At 51.0% G+C, this 21,322-nt stretch overlaps 1 long non-coding RNA gene across 1 annotated transcript in view; it reads right to left on the bottom strand.

Moving 5' to 3' along the window:
- The window catches only part of LOC106503025, an 84,346-nt gene that overhangs the window by 21,464 nt on the left and 41,560 nt on the right, over positions 1-21,322 (bottom strand). The window contains exons 4-5 of the long non-coding RNA XR_001296707.2: positions 5,341-5,445; positions 4,533-4,746 (exon numbers count right to left, since the gene is read on the bottom strand). This is a non-coding gene — a long non-coding RNA (uncharacterized LOC106503025). The remainder of the gene's footprint in view (positions 1-4,532; positions 4,747-5,340; positions 5,446-21,322) is intronic.

Below are 21,322 nucleotides of genomic sequence, written 5' to 3'. Positions count from 1 at the left end.
AGCTTGCTTTGTCCCTTCTCCCCTCTTGTTTCTAATCACAATGTTCTAATTCTCCAGCTGAGGTTGAATTCAATTCTCGGCCGGAGTTAGATGCCATATATTACCCCCTGTCTGGGCAGCAATCTGGCTTCTGTCTCCTGGAGCCACCATGGGCCCCGTGCTTCCTAGGCACTGGGCCCCGGGCTCAGCTGAGCACGGGTGATGGTTTACAGCCCATGGCTATGCAGCGAGACATCTTTCTAGGATCCCCCTTTTACACAGTAGAAGACTAAGTCTCAGGAAAAGACTGAAACTGAAGCTCCAAGACTTGGGCCTCCTGATTCAAAGAGCTAACTCATTGGAAAAGACCCTGATGCTGGGAAAGACTGAAAGAAGGAGGAGAAGAAGGCAACAGAAATGAGACAACTGGATGGCACCACAGTCTCAAGGGACATGAGTCTGAGCAAACTCAGGGAGATAGTGAAGGATAAGGAAGCCTGGCGTGCTGCAGCCCATGGGGTCGCAAAGAATTGGACACAACTTAGTGACTGAAATCTATAGGAAAGACAGCTTGATTTAATCCCAAGAGTGTCTCACTCCAAAACAGCACATCTTTCTGCCTCCTGAACAGTTAACAAACAAAACAAACAAAACACTGTTTTGGTTGGCGGGATTTTAGTTCCTGGACTAGGGATTGAACCCGGGCCCCAGCAGTGAAAGCATCAAGTCCTAACCACTGGCCACCAGGGAATCCCCTTTCACCATATTCTTCTTCCTCCTCTTCTTCCCCTTCTCCTTCTTTGTTTTCCCTCCTGAATACTTCACATCACTCCCCTGAGTCTTTAGACAACTCAGGATCCCCGCCTGTTACTAGAATGTCCATTTCACACACAAGGGAACTGAGACTCGAGAATGAATGGGGGTCCCTTAGAAGAAAAGACGCTGCTGTCCCAAGTTGAGTGAAGCATTCAGAAACCCCCAATTCTGATTTCAAGGAACAAGCCAGAGGACGAGGAAGAGGGGGAGGGAGGAGGCAGCCTGCGGTTGGAACGGCTCTATCGGCCCATCAGAATGTTTCCTGGGGGTCCCGCCAGGAATTCAGGCCTGTGGGCCCCACTGGGAGTCCTGCCAATGAAGCCAGGGCCCAGGATGCCTTTGATCCTTCCCCCCTGTCCATCCCTCCCCTGATGTAATCCTGCCTCACAGCCCTGAGGTCTAATTTGTGATATCCCAGCGGTGGCCCCCAGGGCACCAGGCAAGCAGGGGACTTTGAAGGCCTGGCAATGCTGATAGGGAATTCCACGTTCTGGGAGAGAAGAGAGAGTCAGGATCAGTCACCTACTAGTCCAAGATATGACAATTCAAGTATCACATCTGCCTGCTCATTAGCTCTCTGTATATTCCGTCTTTTTCCTTGTAGGACTGTGTCTTTGGGTTTCTGTTTCTCTTTGCAGGTACAGCCGGGTATTTCTGACCCTCTCCTGGCTCCTTTCCTCTGTGTTATCTGTGTGGGGTAATTCTCTCTGTCTCTCTCTCCTTTCTTTTCCCTCTCCTTTCCTCTTTGTCCTTTTCTCTCCTGTGTTTCTTTCTCTCTGTGTCTGGGTGTCTCTCTCTCATCTCCTTCCATCTTTGGACTCTTTCCACCTCTGCCTCTCTTTCTCCTCCTGTGATTTATCTGCCCCCTTCGATGTCTCCCAGGAAAGCCCAGTCACTCCACAAAACCATTTAGCAGCAGTCAAGGAAACGAGGCTCAGGCAGGGAAGATTCACCCTAACCCGGAGCCACAGTAGATGGGTGAACCTGTCCAAAGCGTCAGTCACCTTCTGTCCAGCACTAAGGACGAGCCTGGCGACACAGAGGACCCAGGTCACTTCAAGTATCTGAACGTGATATTAGGAGAGAAAAAGACTGCTGATGGGGAGATTCCCGGGAGGTTCGCTATGTGGGGGTGAAGAGCCTCCACTCTCCCCGAGAACCTTCCAGACACGCTAATCAATTTCCAGTTCACTCTTCCAACATTACTGGGGGCTGCCAAGCCCACCCTCACAGACTGATCTCCATCGCCAGGTTTCCCACCAGTTATCACAGCCAAAACGGTCCCCTTGGTGAACTCTTGGAGTGCATCTACATTTTGAAACTCTGAACCAAACGAGTGCACACGCACAATGCACCAAGGTCTTCCGGCCACAGCCCCGTCCCTGTCTTCAACACACACCATTTAACCTACCAAGCCTCTGCATTTATTGAGCTATTTCATTAACCTTCTTTCATCTAAACTTCTCAACAGATCAGTGACTAGGATTCATCCTCTTTCTATAAACTGAGATGTCAGAAAACTGGGATTCGGACAAACAGTGATTTGTCCAAGGTGACACAGCCTTGTGTCACCAAGGTGGGCATCTCTTTTCACATGTGGGAAAGACAACTGGAAATTCACCTGGGCTTTGTTTTTGCTTTTTTTTCCCCTGACCCCTCCACTCACGGACCGATCATCTGAGAGCTGGATTTTGCTTCCAGGCCAAGCATACTGGGTTATTTAGCTTTCAGAACCTATACCAGTGCAAAAACATAATTTCTCTTCTCTAGAAAACTGCTTCTCTCTTTTTTTTTTTTTTTTGGCTTGGGAAATGCTGTTTTCTCCTTCGTTTAGGGGCAGGAGACATTCCGGATATTTAGCTTTTGGAAGGCAAATTTGGCATCCGGATTGTTTTCTGCCTTATTAAACTTCTCAGAAACTGTATCTCTCTTAAACAGCCTGTGGGGGCTCAGCCGCCACCCCGTCTCCACCCTCCACCCCCAAGGACCCTCTGCATCAGCCCACACGTTCCAGCATCCCATCTGCCAGAGGCTGAAGCCAAAACACATCCCAGGGAAAAAGCCGGAAAGGAAGGGGCAAGGCAGAGAGAAAGATGTCTAATCATCGCCCAACCTTTGAAAAGTATCCCGAGCAAATCGAGTTTGTCTAAGACGCATCCAGCATTTAACATTTAATGGGAGCTGATCCGTTCAACGCACCACATGCCGCGGGTAAACGGATCCTTCCCCTTTAAGGGTCTGTTGACGTTAGGTGAAGGAGAAAAACAGTTGTTATGATTCAGAAACTCAGGATGAACCCAATTAATCAATGCTGAGATGATTTGAATCATGTGGCAAATGCTTGGTCACCTCTCTGATATCCTACCCCTGTCCTTGGGAAGACGCAGACATGATTGATGTCACCTGTGACCACTACGACTCCAGGCCAGATCCCCCCCCTCCCTTCCTAAACCCGGCAGACAGAGAAACAAATTAGATCCAAAGACCCGGGATCAGTTTCAGAGGGGACAGGCCTCCGGTTGGGGAGGGGGTGGTCTCTGGGGGGTGCCTGGCCTGGTCTGTCTGTCACAGGCGGGCAGAAGATAGAGGCCAGACCATATGGGGATGGCGGAGGGGAGGCACACTCAGGGATGGGGTGGTCAGGGCCTCTGAGCCTGGAGCACGCCTGTATCTTTGAGGGCTTAAAAAAAAATTTTTTTTTAGTGTAAAAATAATTGCTCAGGCTTCCCCTGCCTCTTAGAATTACATTCAGGCGTGTCTGCCCTGAGCCTCAACTGGGAAGAAATGGGGTTCACGAGGGAGAGGGTAGGAGAGAGTGCTCATCAGAGTTATTTTGATTGCTTTGAAAGTCTCTGCCTGTTACCCACACATACACACACACACACACACACACACACACACACACACACACACACAATTGCCTTTTCCCTGGAAGCCTCTATTGATACAAATCTGCCCTCATTGATACGACTCTCCAGCCAGGTCAGCTCCACATGCCCATCGTCACACCCACCATTTTTCTTAATTCCATTTTTTTTTTTTGTAGCCACACCTCGAGGCATGTGGGATCTCAGTGCCTAGACCAGTGATCAAACCCCAACCTTGTGCTGGGGAAGCGCAGAGTCCTAACCACTGAACCACCAGGGAATTCCCATCCCCAGTTTTTACATCAGCCTCCTTTCCTTTCTTCCTCCCCCAGGAGACAATGGACCATAGGGAAGGGGCCACTTCTGCATTCTTAGATGCCTTGGTTTCTAAAATCAGACCCTCATATTCTCGAGGGATTCCTGTCTACACTCATGCACACATACATCCAAATCACTTCTGGGGTTTATGAACTAACCAGGAGGCCTGGTTGTCTCCTCCCCTCTTTTTCTATCTCCTTATTCTTTCTTTCTTTCTTTTTGCCGCACCTCAAGGCATACAGGATCTTCATTCCCTGGCCAGAGCATGGTCCCCGTGCCTCTTGAGTGGAAGCGCACAGTCCTCACCGCTGGCCCACCAGGGAAGTCGCTCCCTATTCATCCTTTTGGTTCTTTCCCCTCCTCTTTGGCCTGTATGTCCCCCTTCCTCCCCTACCACCCTACTTTCATTCATTCTACAAACATTTCCAGACCACTGCGGGCACCTCCAGGGGCTACAGGGAAGATGAGGAGATAAGGTCCCTACCTTCGGAGTGTGCAGGAGAGACGAGAAGATGAGAAAGCAGGGGGGCCCCATTTCCTCCTTTTTCTCACCTTCTCCCCGACGTCTGTGCTGCAGCAGAGTTCATCAGCACCTCCAATCCCGTGTCTGGATTCTGACCTCAGAGTCTTTCCTGACACCAGCCTTTGATGGGGAGCACCGCCCCTGAGTCCTTGTGGATAATTGACTTTCCCTTCCTGAGATGTCTCCCCATGATGTCTTCCGGAACCTTCCAGTCATCGTCCAGCTCTTCTTTCTGCCAAGTCACTGGAAATACAAGACAACCAGAACTTCACTTCCCTTGTCCAGACTGGATCCCAGGGATCCAGCCCCCAGCCCAGTGCCCGGCACGCCATAAGTGGTCCAAATACCTGCTGAATAAACAGCATGAAGAGGGCTGCACCCGCTTTCCACTCGACATCATGACTGACTCTACAGTGTGCTCATTTTTCTAAACAAATAATTACATCTAGCCTCCTTCCAGAAAGCCTTTCAGATCGTTTGCAATGCAGATCCCCAGGCCCCTAAAGAGGTGGATTCCTTAACCCAGGGGTGGGGCCCTGGGAACCATCCCAGGGAACTCTGACGCAGACCCTTCTCAGACCATCCTTGGAGACACTCTACGGTGGACAATGGGGAGCCATTGAAGGTGTGGGAGAAAGAGCAGGACTTGGCAGGTTTTAAGAAGGTCCTGGTAGCTGCAGTCTAGCAGATGAAGCGGCAGACGTGGGTGGGGGTGGGGGGAGATAATTAGGAGATGGAAGTTCTAGAACTCTGTTGAGTGCTTAGGCGCAAAAATCTTAAAAGGGGGTTTAGGGCACTCAGAGCATGTTTATTTGGGGGTATTTGAGGAGAACTCACATGGGATTTCCAGGAGGCTCCCTGGGTTTCTTTCACCTCTGCCTGGGAGAAAAGGCCATTAAAATCCAGAAACTGGCAGGTCTCAAGTGGCGAACTGGCCGAATTCTTGAAGAAAGTTCAAGAAAAGAAAGATGAGCCCCCCTTTCCTTCTTCATTTCCTGCCCCCCTCCATTTCCGAAAGCCCCTTAGCAGCACCCCCACACCTCCTCATGCAGCAGCCCCCACCCCAACCTGTAGGGTCTGGAGGGACCAGGCTCCCAGCTTCTGCCCTCCCAAGGTTCTCAGAACAGCATCTGGCGCGGACCCTGGGCTCTGGCCGGCGGCATCTGTTTGCAATGTTTGAGTCAGTAGTTTTATTTCTGCTCAGCGGTATAATATAAACTATCCTGTTACACGGCAGGCAAACTGGGCGCGGAGCCGGCCGCTCTGTAGTCCTGCAGCGGGACCAGAGAAACTTAAATGAGCTGGTGGGCTCGGGCAAGGCCCCTGGAGCAGCCCAGAGGAAATGGCTGGTCTTTGGAAAGTTCTCCCCAGGCTGGGCCTCTGCCGTTGGAATCCCAGGGCAGTTGCTGGCTGACCCCGGAAATCTGCACCACCCACGACACCCATACTTGCAAGCACACACAAATCTCCCCCTCTTGCCCACTTCCTGAGGCTGCAGAGATAGGCTACAGCTATCTGCTCCAGGGGTGGATATTAGCCAAAAGCTTGACTTCTGCTCTTTTTTTTTTTTTTTTTTTTTTTTCTGTTTTTTTTCTTGGCCTTACCTCGAGGCATGCAGGATTTTAGTTCCCCAACTAGGGATCAAACTGGAGCCCCCTGCAGCCACAGAAGAGTATCTTAACCACTGGATTTCCAGGTAAGTTAAAAGCTTGACTTCTGGAGTCAGCCTGCCTTGGCATGAATTCTTCCTGCCATACTATTTGGGCCACAAGCTTTCAGCTCCCCGGGTCTCAGTTTCTGCATCTGTACAATGGGACTCACGATCAATCCTTCCACGTAATGGGGCTGTTCTGAGCAGTATCTGCAAAGCACTTGGCAAAGCACCCCAGTATGGTGCGCACTCAATATACATTCGCTGTTACCCAATCAAATCTGCCTCCAATGTTGGAGACCCATTCAATCACTATTCAATCACTAGGACGTATGAAGTGAAATGAAAAGAAAGACCCAACCGGCTTTGGAAGCAGGCACTGAGTGTGATCATTACCCTCAGCCCAGCTGGACGGATGTGCGTGCCCTCCCGAGATGCTGGGGCAAGTACTGGCTTGGCCAAAAAGTTGGTTCAGGTTTTTCCATACCATCTTACGGGAAGACCCACATGAACTTTTGGGCCAATCCAAAGTAAAAGGCAATCCAACTTCTCCCCCACTTCTCACAGGATCCCCTTTGGGGGAGGGGATGCTCCCAACTTGGGAGGAGGGGACAATCTCCTATGTCTGACTTCCCCAGAGAAGCAGATATGGGGGGGCAGTCCTGAGACTTGATGGAGGGACAAGACCCTCAGTCCTCTGAATCCCTGTATCAGTCAAGAGGCTTTGGGGATGAAGAAAGAAAAAATCTATACGCTGGGAGGGGCTTCCCAGGTAGCTCAGTGGTAAAGAATCCACCTGTCATACAGGAGATGCAGGTTCAATCCCTGGGTTGAGAAGATCTCCTGGAGAAAGAAATGGCAATCTACTCCAGTATTCTTGCTGGGGAATTCCCATGGACAGAGGAGCCTGGCGAGCTCTGAAGAGTCAGTCACAACTTAGTGACTAAACAACAACGAACATAGCTGGGGAGGCCCCTCACCTGGACTAAGGTGGGTGCTCTTAGCCCTGATGGCAGTGGGGGGCTGGACCTCTCTACCACACCACAGACCTTGACCCTGGACATTCTCAAAGACAGAGGGACAGTCCCCATGCCCAGGGCCCAGCAGCCTCCCTGGCACAGTGGTCTACAGAGGAAGACTGAGAGATCCCTTTCATTGTCTTGTTTTTCTATCTTTCGTGTTCAGTCAAATCCAACTCTGCAGCCTCAAGGCCTGCAGCCCACCAGGCTCTTCCGTCCATGGGATTTTTCAGGCAAGGATCCTGGAGTGGGTTGCCATTTCCTCCTCCATTTTCTTTCTTTAATAGAAATTTTCCTACTCCATTTTCTATCTTTAATGCCGAGTCTAACACTTTGCATGTAACAGATTCTCAACAAATACTGAGTGTGAATTCACATGTGTATGCTGCAGTGAGTATTGTGTGTGTGTCTGGTGAGCTTCCAGGAGGGTGTGTGCAAACATACCCTGCTGATGAAGATGCTTGTATCTTGGGAAGGTTGCATGACCCTGTTCACGCTCGTGTGTGCAGGCAAGGGCGTCCCTGAAGCTGGACATAAAGTCCCTTGAGGGCCTGAGGAGTGTCCCCAAGACCCTGCCTGGGGACAGACACACCCTCAGATGCCCACCCTAGAGGTGGCAGGATGACATTTAAAAATCGAAGATAGGGTATGCTGGGGTTGGCAGGTCATTTAAACCACTGACAGAAAACACTTTATCTGGAAAAGAAACTAACCCCTAAAGACCCTTATGCTGGGACCTGGAGTGGGCAAATGTCCCCTCACTCTGGACCAATCGGGCCAGGACAGCCAAGGACCCACCGCACAGTAGACCTCAGATCCCTGCAGCCACGGTGAATTTGCGTCAATGAGGTATTCTGTCCCCTGTTGGCTACAAGTCTCATCGACCAGTTGGATCATCGGTCTCTGCTCAGTGTCTGTCTCTCTGTCTTTGTCTCTGTCTCTCCAGGTCTGTTTGTTTCTCCCACTCTCAATGTCTGTCTATCCCTGTATCAATTCTGGGTCTTCATTTTCTCTCCACTGTCTCTCTCCCTGCCTCTCTTGGTTTATGCTTCCTTCTCCGTCTCTCCGAGTCTATTTCTCCGTCTCTCCCTCCCTAAGTCTCTCTCCTCTCTGCTTTCTCTCTACCCAGTGTTTCTCTCTATGCGTCAATCTTCTTCCGTGTGTTTCTCCTTCCATCCACCACCCTCCCAGCCTGCCTCCCTCTCTCCTCTGTGCGTTTCTCTCTCCCGATCTCGGTGCGTTCATCTCTGCCCCCTCAGCCTGGATCTCTCTTCCGTGCGGGTTTGTGTCTCTGCATCTCCCTGCGCCCCCCGCCCCTCCCCCGCGCCTCCCTGGGAACCCGCCCCACCACGCGTGCCTGCGGATCGTCACTCAGCGGCCCTGCCCGATCCAGCGCGCGGGGCCCCTTTGTTCGCAGCTCCCTCCTCCTACACTTCCCCCACCCCCGCATCGCCCTTCAGGCCCCGCTTTCCCTTCCTTCTTCCCAGCCCAGGAAAGCTGGGCCATCTCTCCAGCCCACGATGCGGAAAAATGCGCCTCTGCCCCGGGAGCGCCAGGGCACAGGGAGGCTGAGTCTGGACCACCCCGACGACACCATTGTGGGGGAAGGGAGGCGCCATGAAGGAGACACCCCACCACCAGCGCTTCCTCTGCCGCAGTCCCTCGGAACAGGGAAGCGGGGAAAGGCTAGTTCCAGGCCTTCTTAGGCGGGATCTCACCCTTGACTCCCACCCTGACTCCATCCCTGATTCGAGTGGCCTTGACCAAGCAGAGCCCCTCTCTGGGTCTGTAAAATAATACCCCAGGCCTCATCTGACTCTAACGGAAGGCACAATGGTTCTATCCACTGCCACCTACCCCTGCCTCCAGCCTCCCTCGGTGGAGTGTCTGGTTCCCCGTGTAGTTGATACATCGACGGAAACCTGCGTCCCAGGATCCTCGCATCAGCTGGGTCCTCAGGCTGCCTACATCCGCCTCCCTCGGCACTAGCACCCACCTTAGCACACACCTTATCCTCCCAGCTCCTGGAACAGAATAGGAAAGTCTGAGATCTCTGTAATGAAATACTCCGCTGCCCCAGGGAGTCACCAGGAATGGAGATACCAACATAAATCAGCCCCCAAAGCAGCCATCAGCACCTTTCTGGGGCTGTGGATCACAGCCTAAGGAATAGCCCTCGATCGGGGAACAGCCCACTTCCTGGGGTGTTCTGTGTCCCAGGTGTCTTTGGGTGTCTGTGATCACATCAAGGATGATCGATCCAGTTCAGTGTCAGATTTAGGGCAAGGAGATGGGAATTCTCTCCGCTGTCACAGTGCCTGCTCCCTCGACCTCCTCTCTCTGCCCTCTATTTTTTTTTTTTTTTTAATCTTTTGGCTGCCCTGCGTGGCATGTGGGATCTTAGTTCCCCAGCCAGGGATGGAACTCTCGGCCCCTGCATTGGAAGCACAGATTCTTAACCTCTGCACTGCTGGGGAAGTCAGTCTGCCCTCTATTCTTACCTGGCTGTCTCTGGGCCACTTCCTGGCCGAGCACCGTGAGCAAATGTCTTCACGTCTCTGACTCTCAATGGTATACAGTAAATTGCAATACAGCTGACGTACTGTGCTAGAAAAAGCGTAGCTCTAGCACTAATAATAATAATAGAAGAAGGGAGAGGAGGGGAGGCTGAGGAGAGGAGGGGTGTACCATGTCTATGCGGGCCTTAAGTATTCACATAAGTCACTCTGGCTGGATATACATTCAGGCATTAGCACACAGAGCTACTGGGTCTTAGAGACCCTCCAGGCCAAAGCTAATTACTCCAGCCCAGACCTTCACCCTCCAGCCCCACCCTGCCCCCCAATACCACCCTTGGCTCAGTGGTCCCAAGCGCAGGAGGCCTCAGAGGAATCCCATCACTGGGATTAGAACCCACTTCTCCTGTAGAAGCCCATATACTCCATCCTTGGGCTGTGATCAAGAAGCCTTTGGGGAACCTCCCCTGTGGTGCAGTAGTTAAGACCCCATGCTTCCAATGCAGGGGACATATGTTCAATTCCTGGATGGGGAACTGAAGTCCCACATGCTGCATGATGAAGCCAAAAATTTAAAAAAAAAAAAAGAAGAAGAAGCCTTTGGGCTGTCAAAGAAAGAGCATTTTTTCAGGCATCCAGGGAGCACCCCACTGCCACCCCCTCTCCAAAAGCATGGGGAGCCGGCTTTCCTAGAACCCTGGGATTGGGAACTCTATCTGCTTGGTTCTGAATCTGTTTTTTGGTTGTGACCTGATGAGTATCTACGAACATTATGATCACCGATGACTCAGCAACTGCACACTCTAACCCCTGTACTGCCATGATTTTGCAGTTGGAGCAACTGAGGCCCAGAGAGGTTGAGCAACTTCCACAAAGTCACACAGTAAGCTGAAGGCAAAAGGAAAAACCCAGGTCTGTCTCAGGCCCTTCCCTCGCTTCCTCCCTCAGGGCTGTGGCAGGCACTGTGGTATGGGAAGGAGATCCTGAGGCCCAGAACCAGGGGGTTCTGCCTCTGTTTACCCTCTTGACTCAATGTGGGATTGTAGGACATCCCCCACCCCTCTCCAGGCCTGTTTCCCCACCTGGATGCCGGCTGCACCAGCTGTCCTGAGATCCTCTCATTCTGTGCTGTAGCTCATTTCAGATAAAATCAGAACCTGCTTCCACCAGAATATGCCTCATTTACATGAAGTGAGTCCCCATAACAGCCTCCTTCCTACTGGAGGGTGTCTAAAGCCAGGAATTTACTGGCTGTGTGACTCTGAAAAAAATGACTTAACTTCTCTGTGCCTTTTAAAGGGACTAGAACCATATATTATGCATAGCATAGTAAGTGCTCAATAAACAATGTCTGGTATCATTATTTTTACTCTGATTATCGACACCTGATCTCTGCTTCCCTTACTTTCAACGTCTAGACCTCCAGCCCTCAGCGGCCTCTGCCACCAGCTCAGTCCTCAGACCACAGAGAGGTAGGTGAGAGACCGTGGGTGGAGAGCCCGCAGTGTAGACTTGTGCCGCTGGCGAACCGCCCAGAGCCACGGCTGTACACCCTAGTGGTGACCACCTTTGAAGTTACTGCCTTATGTAACCCTTGTTCCACCCCCATCCTCCTGTTTGCCTCAGCGTGACCCTGGGGAGGAAAATGCAGCCTAGGGTCAGTAATCCTGGGATTTCTTTCGTGCGACTCAGAAGAGAGCTGGGAAAGGCTCTCCCAGAGGCAGGATACTGATGGTTAGGAGTGCCTGCCTCTGAGTTCAACTCCTGACTCCGGTCTCCCTTGGTATGTGACTTGGGGCTGGTGACAACGTCTCTCTGCCATGACACTTTACTGTCATGTGTTAAGAACATAGTTCATACAGTCACTGTGACAAACATTTGGGAGAAATGAAAAAGCCAGTGGCTTAGAATGCTGCCCTGCACAGAGTAGGTACTTAACAAAGGAAGGGCAGTTGTCTTAAGTAGTTACTGACATAAGCCATAAGTCCAGAGAAGTATTGTTATGAAGAGTGTTCATTCAAACTAAGACATGAATCCCAACAGGATGGGATGGGAAACCAACCTCAGCCTCAGTTTTCCTCATCTGTAAAGTGGGGATAATCCCGCCTTGCCAGGAAACCAGCTGAAAATTGAAAGCAGGCTGTTAACAGAGAGAAGGTGCCAGTTTCCATCACCGCATCTCTAATCCCTGTGTACCTTCTCTATCTTCACTCCCAAGACTTCAAATATGGATCTGGGGTGTTTACACACGCACACCACATCATATTCCTCAAAAAGAGGGGCCACGGGGCCGATTATTCAAATATTTCCCTTCTCCCAGTCCATCCTTGCCAACCATCGATCGGAAGGCGTCTGCTGAAGGGCTCCAACCCAGCGGAACTCTCGGGGTAACCGCCTCCGCCCACCCTCGTGGGTGTAGACCCTGATTCCCGGGGATGAGAGAGAGGAAGAATGTTTGTACAGCCTTCAAACGACTTGGCAGCCTGCAAGAGGGAAAAGGCCGCTCCGGGGAGAGTTCAAATTGAAATTACACGGAGGGAAGAACGTGCAGATCAGCTCTGAAGCTCATAAAACAGCGAGGTGACTGAGAACAAACACTTCTCCAGAAGGAAAATGGAAAAGTTCGTAAAAGGCACTTTTCAAAGCCTGGCAGAGATGGGGTAGGGGGGCCGTGGGGGAGGGATGAGCCAAGGCCCCCCGGGCAAGGCCAAGGCCCCTCCGGCTGTTCAGACCTGGGGTCTGGGAGGGGGGAAACTGGCCCAACCTCCATCTCCTCCAACTGGGGAGGTCAGAGTTCTCTGGTTCCCTCTCCTTCCATGAGCTTGGCCCGCTGGAAACGAGAGGAGATGGGGAGAGTGGTCCGATCTCGAACCCAAGCTGGGTCTGGGGTCCTGGGGAGGACCCTCCCCACTGGACGTTGCTGGCAGGGAGGTAACAAAAGTTCAGTCCTGAAAGGCAAGCAAGGGGGAGAGCACTCCATCACTGATATTCACTGGAGATCGGTCATTGTTTGGATTTTACTCAAAGAACATTTGAAACACAACATTGCAATTCAACTATACTTCAATAGAAAATAATTTTAAAACAAAGAGCACTTGGAATGCCTATTGAACCCTCCAAAGGCAAGAGAGCCCACCTCCCAACCCTCCTCCGTCCCCCATCCTCCCATCCTCACCCTTTTCTTTCACCTGGGAGAAGGCCAATGTCGACCTCTAACCCCAGGCGGTGCGCCCTGCGCTCCAGGACTGGGTCCCCGCCGCCCTGCGCGGGCTCTCCGAGTCAGGGCCCCCGCGCTCAGCCTCCTGTGCAGCTCATTAATTCTGCAAACACCCGGGTTATCCGCCAGACGCTTTAAGGAAAAGCTTGGAAGTTAACCTCACGCCTCTCTCGCACTGCCCGAAGGCACCACCATTGGAGGATTCTCGGAAAAGATCAGTCGCCGCAGCCAGCCCGGAATCCCAGCAGCCCCTCGCCCCTCGCCCCTCGCCCCTCTCCCCTCTCCGGCGGGATCTTGACACAGGGACTTTCTGTAACTTACAGGGAGCGCAAAGCCGGAAACTGGTCCCGATGCAGGACCCCGTAGCTTCCTAGGTGCTTCTACAACTTCCGGCCTCAGTGATCCCCAAGATGGGGAAATTGAGGTTCGGAGAGGTTAGGGTGCCCCCAAGACAAGCTGCCTGGACGAGGAGGAATCGGGCTGAACCGAGGGTTTTACATGTTTCCAGTCCCGGTTGGGCGCGTTCCGAGCTGCCTTTTTGACCTCCCTGAACTGGATCGGCCCCCGGGGTAGAGCCCGCAGTCGGACTCGGCCTCCGACCTCAGAGGCCCTGTCGGAGAGCGCTCTGGTGTATTTCCCTGGTTGTCATCCTCCCCGGGGGCCTAAGTGGCCTATTTCCCCACTCCTCTCCTGTCCCTCCCAGCCCTCCCACCCCGCCACTGAGTTTCCTACAGTTTCCTGGCCAAAGCCTCATTTTTAGCAAAAGAACTCAAACCCTGCCTCTTCACTCCCAAGCCTGCGCCTGTATTCTTTCTACGGGTGGTTCTCCGACTTTAGCGAGCATCCCAGTCCCGCACAGGGCTTGCTGAAATCAGATTACCAGGCCCGCACCCTCAGAGGTCTGCGGTGAGGCCTGAGAACTTGCATTTCTGACAGGTTTGCGGGTGCTGGCCCCGTAATAGATTAGGAGAACGGCTAGGGAAGGAAGTGACAGCCCGTTCCAGTGTTCTTGCCTCTGGGAAATTCCATGGACAGAGGAGCCTGGCGGGCTACAGCCCATGGGGTCACAAAGAGTTGGATATGACTGAGTGGCTGAGTACACACACACACACACACACATAGCTGGAAAGACCTGGGTCTCCAGGACCATCACAGCCTAGAATGTGTGTCCACCTCAACACCTGCCTTTCAGTGATTTGGCCAATACATCCATGTTCCTGAAGCTGGGAGAGACCCAGTGCCCCAAACGCCCTACTTTCTGCACTGGAGTTTCCCCATCCCATGCCCCCAGCCAGCCTTTCCGAAGGCTCTGGAATCAGAGCTTAGGGGTCTCAGATTCTGGCGGGTTCCACAATGTAGGCTCAAGAGGGATACCTGTCCAGCTGACAGAGGAGGGGCAAAGGATCTCGGCCTTCTAGGGTTTCCCCGGTGGCTCAGCAGCAAAGAATCCACCTGCAAAGCAGGAACCACACAAGACGCAGGTTTGACTCCTGGGTCTAGAAGATCCCTGGAGGAGGACACGGCAACCCAGTCCAGTATTCTTGCCTGGAGCATCCCATGGACAGAGGAGCCTGGCGGGCTACGGTCCATGAAGTCACAAAGAGTCAGACATGACTGAAGTGACTTAGCACACATGCACATGCGCACGCGCAGCCCTAGCCACACTTGGAAGAGATCTGTCACCCAACTGACAGCGGGTCAGGGAAGAACCAAAGGGACCCCTGTCTTACAGCCTCCAGGTAATTGTGGGACCCAGGCTTCTGTATTCAAACTCTTATTTTGTCCCCAAGTTCTGCACACAGCTCCGTGTTCCTGGGCCATGTCGTAAAAAGATTTACAAGACGATGTAAAACTGGCAGTAAAAACAATTAACTTTAATGGCACCTCGGGTGGGTGGCTGGGTGGGACGGAGGGAGGGCCCAGCGCTTCCTCCTTTCCTGACCGGGAATCCAGGTGAGAGAGAGGAGCTGCTTGCTGTCAGACAACCCTTTGGGTTCCAAGGTTCAAGGTTAAATCAAGAAGAGGACTGGACTAGGGGGCCAGAGGAGAAGGATTCAAGTCCCACTTGACTTGAGCAATCCCAAACATGCCTCTTAAGCACTCTAACACTCAGTCTTCTCATCTATTAAATGGGAATCTGTCCAGTGGAAATGTGTAAAGGGGGGAAAAAAAAATAACACTTATCAAATGGGAAGCTGTAAGAAGTAAATGTATCAAGTCTCCTTCTCCGGGTTGTGAGAATGAGATATATTTAGAAGGGCCTCCCATATACCTGACGTTTGGATGTATTTATTAAGTCTGTACGTGAGTGTGCGTGTGTAATCAATGTTAGTTTCCTGAGGACCCAGGCTCCCCAGTTATAAAATGAAGCGGAAAGACTGGCCCATGACAGAGGCCAGAACTCCCTGGTTCAGAGTCCCCACTTAACCAGCATCACTTACATGTAGATTTCCTGCTAAAATTGACCTGCTTGTCCAGCCAGTGACCTCGGAAGCGACCCCATGCTCAAGCAGCCTGCAGCTCCAGGCTTTGAAAGTGACCTGGATTTCTAGAAAACTGGCAAGGAAATGAGAGTGCCTAAGGGGGCGGTGGGGGAGGGTCTCCGCCTCCCCTGTGCCCTGGTCCAGTCCGGAAAAACTTAATTCTGCAGGTCTCCCTGGCCTGGAGATAATTAACTGTCCGTTTCGGAGAGACCTCTGTGTCTGTGTGTGGCCCTCACCAGGACCAGTGAGAGATGCCCCAGCGGAGGGTGGGCCCAGGGAAGGAAGACACCCACCAGCCTGTTTCTCTGTTCTGGGGAATCAGTAGGGGAAGGGGAGATGGAAGGTAAACTCACTCTCCATTCTCCTCTCCCAGGGCCCACTCTCCACGCTGCCTGACGCCTGCACTCCTCTCTAGGACCTCTTTGGGTCCCATCCATGAGGCCCCCGGCTTTGCCCCTCTCTGGGTCAGCTGCCTAAGGTCATGTCACCACCCTGACTTGCTTTGGGATGAAACCACTGTCATCAAGGAAGCCATTTGACATCAGAGTTTGTACCCTGCCTTGGCCTCTGGATGTGAGTGTGCCCAGTCTCTCAGTCATCTACGACTCTTTGTGACCTCAGGGACTGCAGCCCGCCAGGCTTCTCTGTCCATGGGATTTTCTGAGCAAGAATACTCCTCCAGGGGAGCTTCCTGACCCAGGGATCAAACCCCGGTCTCCTGCATTGGCAGACGGGTTCTCTGCCACTGAGCCACCTGGAAAGTCCTCACCTCTAGGTCCCCAGCAGCAATTCAGTGCCCAGTTGCATTTATTTTGCATCTTTCTCCCCCAGCAGATGTATTTTCCCCTGTTAATTTCAGGCAGTGTTTAAAAAAAAAAAAAAGTTATAAAGTTGGAATGATTGGGAACTCCCTGGCAGTCCAATGATTAGGATTCTGAATTTTCACTGCCAAGAGTCTGGGCTCAATCCCTGGTTGAGGAACCAAAAATTTAAAAAGAGGGAATGATGACCTAGAGTTAGTTGATGTGATGGTTAATTGTGTGTGTGTGTGTGTGTGATGGTTAATTTTATGTGTCAATTTAACAGGCTAAGGGATACCCAGAGAGCTGATAAAACATTACTTCTGGGTGTGTCTATGAGGGTGTTTCTGGAAGAGATTAACATTTGAACCAGTGGACTGGGTAAAGTAGTTGGCCCTTACCAGTGTGAATGGGCTTCGGCCAATCCACTGAGAGCCTGAATAGAACAAAAAGGTGGAAGAAGGGCAAATTTGCTCTGTGTTTGAACTGGGACATTTGTCTTCTCCTGTCCTTGGTCACTGATGCTCTGGTTCTTGGGCCTTTGGACTGGGACTTACATCATTGCCCCCACCCCCACATCCCCCGATTCTCAGACCTTTGGACCTGGACTGAATTACACCACCATCATTACTGATGTTCATTGAACTGGGGTTGATTTCCTGCCGCAAAATATATGTGTGTGTGTGTGTGTGTGTGTGTGTGTGTGTGTGTGTATAATGGACACACTTCTATCTCAGAGTGATCTTTTTTATTGTTATTTTTATTTATTTATTTATGGTTGTGCTGGGCCTTGGTTGCTGTACATGGACTTTCTCTGGTTGCAGCAGAAGCGGGGGCTACACTCTAGTTGGGGTGCATGGGCTTCTCATTGCGGTGGTTTCTCTTGTTGCGGAGCACAGACTCTAGAACACGGGCTTCAGTAGTTGCAGTTCATGGGTTCTAGGGCGCTCAGGCTTGGAAATTGTGGCACACAGGCTTAGTTGCCCTGCAGCATGTGGGATCTTCCTAGACCAGGGATTGAATTCGTGTCCCCTGCTTTGGCTATGGCAACCCACTCCAGTACTCTTGCCTGGAAAATCCCATGGGCGCAGGAACCTGGTAGGCTGCAGTCCACAGGGTCGTGAAGAGTCGGACACGACTGAGCGACTTCCCTTTCACTTTTCCCTTTCATGCATTGGAGAAGGAAATGGCAACCCACTCCAGTGTTCTTGCCTTGAGAATCCCAGGGACGGCAGAGCCTGGTAGGCTGCCGTCTATGGGGTCGCACAGAGTTGGACACGAACAAAGCGACTTAGCAGCAGCAGCAGCAGCTTTGGCAGGGAGATTCTTTACCACTGGACCACCCGAGAAGCCCCACAGAGTGATTTTGATTGGGGTATCCCTAGGGTGGCCTATTCAGTAAACATCCTCAGCAGAGTAAGCAGGAGTGGGGGATGACTTCCCTCTAGAAATGCCCTAGTCCTGTTTCTGCACTGTGCATCCCAGTTTGATTTTAGACCTGAGTTCTGTTCTAGCAAGTGATGCAGGCTACTCTAAGACTACAAGACCAATGGTCATACCAGACCATTCAGCTTCCATGTGATTCTCTTGTTCTAGGTGTTCAGTCTTAATACAGTCTTGCTTGGAACCCAGTTGCCATGATGTGAGGAAGCCCAAGCTGCAGGAAGATACCATGTGGAGTTGTTCCAATCAACTGGCCCTGGTGAGTCCAGCTTTTGAGTCACCCAGCCCCAGTGCCAGACAGGTGAGTGAAGCAGCCTTTGATGTTTCTGGGCCCCTAGATGTTCAGATGACTCCCAACCATTCAGGTCATCCAAGCTAAGGCTTCAAACATGATGGAGCAGAACCAGGCCAAAGTTCTGACCCATAGAATATGTGCACATAATAAAGCAGTTGCCTATTAGCCACTAAATTTGGGATAATTGGTTAGGGAGGAACAGATAACCATGTAATTGTACAATGCCTTTCATCAGTCTAAGCCTCAGTTTTCCCATCTGCAAAATGTGGATAGGAACACCTTTCAAAGGTGATCCTGGGAGTGAATGTGCTCGTACAAATAGCAGGTACATAAGCCCATTGGGTTTAAGAGATTAAAACTGTTCAACTCAGAGGCTGGGAGCACAGATGGGCACCCTGAGATTCTCAACACCCAAAGTACCTACCCCCTTTCGCCATATGCAGTCAGTGGTTCAGCTAGCTCCCACAGCCAAAAAGGACCCCCCAAAATGTACACATCCTGCCATCATCAATCTCTCTTTCTATGCCAATGAAAGAATTTCCAGAAAGCAAGATTGCCAACAGCAGAAATAAATCACAACTGGGCAGGGGAGATGAAAATAGCCAAAGAGAAACAGTGTAGCAAAAATCTCTCCCCTTCTCATCCCTCCTCCAAACCAATACCAACCCGATTATTCAGCCGCCACTATGAATAATGAAGCAGCCACAGGGCATCCCTGAAGGCCTAGGAGAAAAGGAGACGGAAACCAGCCAGCCTGAGAAGCACAAAAAAGAAAGCCAAGAGGGGTACCCCTCCCTAGGACTGAGGGAAGGAAAAACAAGGACCATCCTCGTGGTCATCGGCATAACACTTTGCTATGTGATGCTCTTACATCCATTATTGAAAACGCAGAGTCTTAACCACTGGACCACCAGGGAAGTCCCACTTACATCCATTATTGCATGCGACCCGCTGAGAAAGCCCAAGAAGTTGACTGAGATGATGTAATCCATCCCTGTTGAAAAGATACAGGGTGTGATGCTCAGAAAAGAATTCAGGTGTAATGGAAAGAGCACCCCGTTTGGAGGGAGAAGGGATGTGCTTGTTTGTTTTTAATTGTTTGTTTGTTTCTGGCTATGCAGGTCTTCGTTGCTGCAGGGATTTTTCTCTAGTTGCAGAGAGTGGGGCTCAGTGTGCAGGCTTCTCATTACGGTGGCCTCTCTGCTTGCGCAGCACAGGCTCTGGGCTCACTGGCTTCAGCAGCTGCAGACTGCACGTTTTGTAGTTGTGGCTTATTGGCCCGCAGCATGTGGGTTCTTCCTAGGCCAGGGATCAAACCTGTGTCCCCTGCATTGGCAGGTGGATTCCCAGCCATCAGACCACCAGGGAAGTTCTGAAAATATGATATTTTTGAAAATAGGTCCAGTGGGACTCTTGCCTGCTATATCCTTGCACCTGGAATAGTGTTTGGTACCTGAGAGATGTTCAGTAAATAATTGTGGAATGAATAAATTGGGCTGTTGGAGGTTTCTTACAGGAGGTGAGCTCAAAAGCTGAGGTTTAAAGGATGAGTAAGACGCAAATAAAGAAAAGAGGGTTAGGGATCTAGGAAGAGGGTAGCCCCAGTGCTTCTTGCCTCCTGGTACTCACATCATGTAGAGTCTTCTCCCACATCAAATAGGGCCAACCTGCTTCAAGACAAGAATATGGCAGAAAGGATGGACCGACCATGTCTTCCAAGGGTAGGTCATAAAAGACATGGTAGCTTCTACCTCGCTCCCTCTTGAATCCCTCACCCAGAAGGAAGCTGCCGATTGTCATAAACACGAACAAGCAACCCATAAAGAGTCTCAAATGGAGGGAAACTGAGGTCCCTCCAACCAACAACCAATGCCAGTTTATCATTTGTTTGAACGAGCCATTTTGTAATTGGATCCTACTGCCCCAGTCAAGCCTTCCGATGATTGCAGCCTCAGCAGACATGGTAGCTGCAACTTCAAGGGATCATTTTTATAAAAAATATTTATTTGGCTGCCTTGGGTCTTCGTTGTGTAATGCAGTATCTGTCGTTGTGGCAGAGACTTTATAGTTGCAGCATATGGGCTCAGTAGTGGTGGCAGCAATAGCTAACTGATACAGTGCTCACTATTGAAGTGGGAGGGGTCAGGGGGAAGAATTGACCTTTATCTATGTGGGAAAGAGAAGCATGAGCTAATGACCAAGGGCTTAGCAAAGACCAAATCATGGAAAACCTTGCTAGGCACATGGAGGGATTGAAATTGCCATGAAAATTTAGAGAAGAATTTTTGGTAGGGGAGTAACCTGACCTAGATTTATACTCTCAAGATCCCTGTGGCTGGTATTCTGAGAACAGAGACAAGAGAAGCAGGAGAAACCAAGAAACCATACGGGAACCAACTCCATCACTTACTGGCTGCATGACCTTGAGCAAGTTTATCTCAAAACCTCAGTCTCTTCATCCAAGTGGGTGTCATGGTCTCAGACTTGCTAGCAAAGATATTGATGATATATATCAAGTGCTTCCCGGGGTGCCCGGCTTGCATTACATGTTTCTGCAAATCTTAATTCATCCCCGCTCCCCACCCCTCCTGCAAAAACCAGTTCCATCAGGTACCCCTAGAGTATAGAATTTGCATTCTAGTCCTATACACTGACAGATTACAGAACAGTCGACGAGACCAGCCATCACCACCATGCTGGGTGCCTTCCGAGTGCCTGGCACTGTGCCAACCTCTCTCCTGGGCTATCTCACCCGTCCTCCCCATCATGCTCTGAGGCCAGTAATTACTATCACAGCGTTAACCTCAGAGCCTCTGTGCTCTCAGATTCCCATGACGTCACATCACAGAGCGGGTCTCAGCTGTCACTTCCAGTCCCGTAGCAAAGAGACCACAGATACACGGGCTGCCCGAGAGACAGCAAGCACTGGAGGAAATCTGGGTCTAAGATACAGAATTCCGCTCCTTGAATGGACCCTGGACAAAGAAGACCCTGCCTCCATGACCTGCCTGAGCTGGAGCTCATCACGTCCTCACTCTGATGTCCCCAGCTGGACTTACCCATCCTGCCAAAGGCAGTGGAGCACAGTGGTTAAGAGTGCTTGCTAGCATGTAGGACTGGAGGGGAGTTGTATTGATACAATCTCTCAATGCCTCATTTTCCCCATCTGTAAAACGGGGATAAAGGCCACACACCCCTTTTTAGGGCTATCCTACGGAAGAAGCTGTCTGTATTTTTGAGATACTTCGACCCTGACTGTTTCCATTGTTTCCCCATCTATTTGCCATAAAGTGATGGGACCAGATGCCATGATCTGAGTTTTCTGAATGTTGAGTTTTAAGCCAGCTTTTTCACTCTCCTCTTTCACTTTCATCAAGTCTCTTTAGTCCTTCTTT

Source organism: Capra hircus, chromosome 17 (genome assembly GCF_001704415.2).
Source record: "Capra hircus breed San Clemente chromosome 17, ASM170441v1, whole genome shotgun sequence".
Lineage (NCBI taxonomy): Eukaryota > Metazoa > Chordata > Mammalia > Artiodactyla > Bovidae > Capra > Capra hircus.
This window is presented reverse-complemented; position numbering and strand designations above follow the sequence as displayed.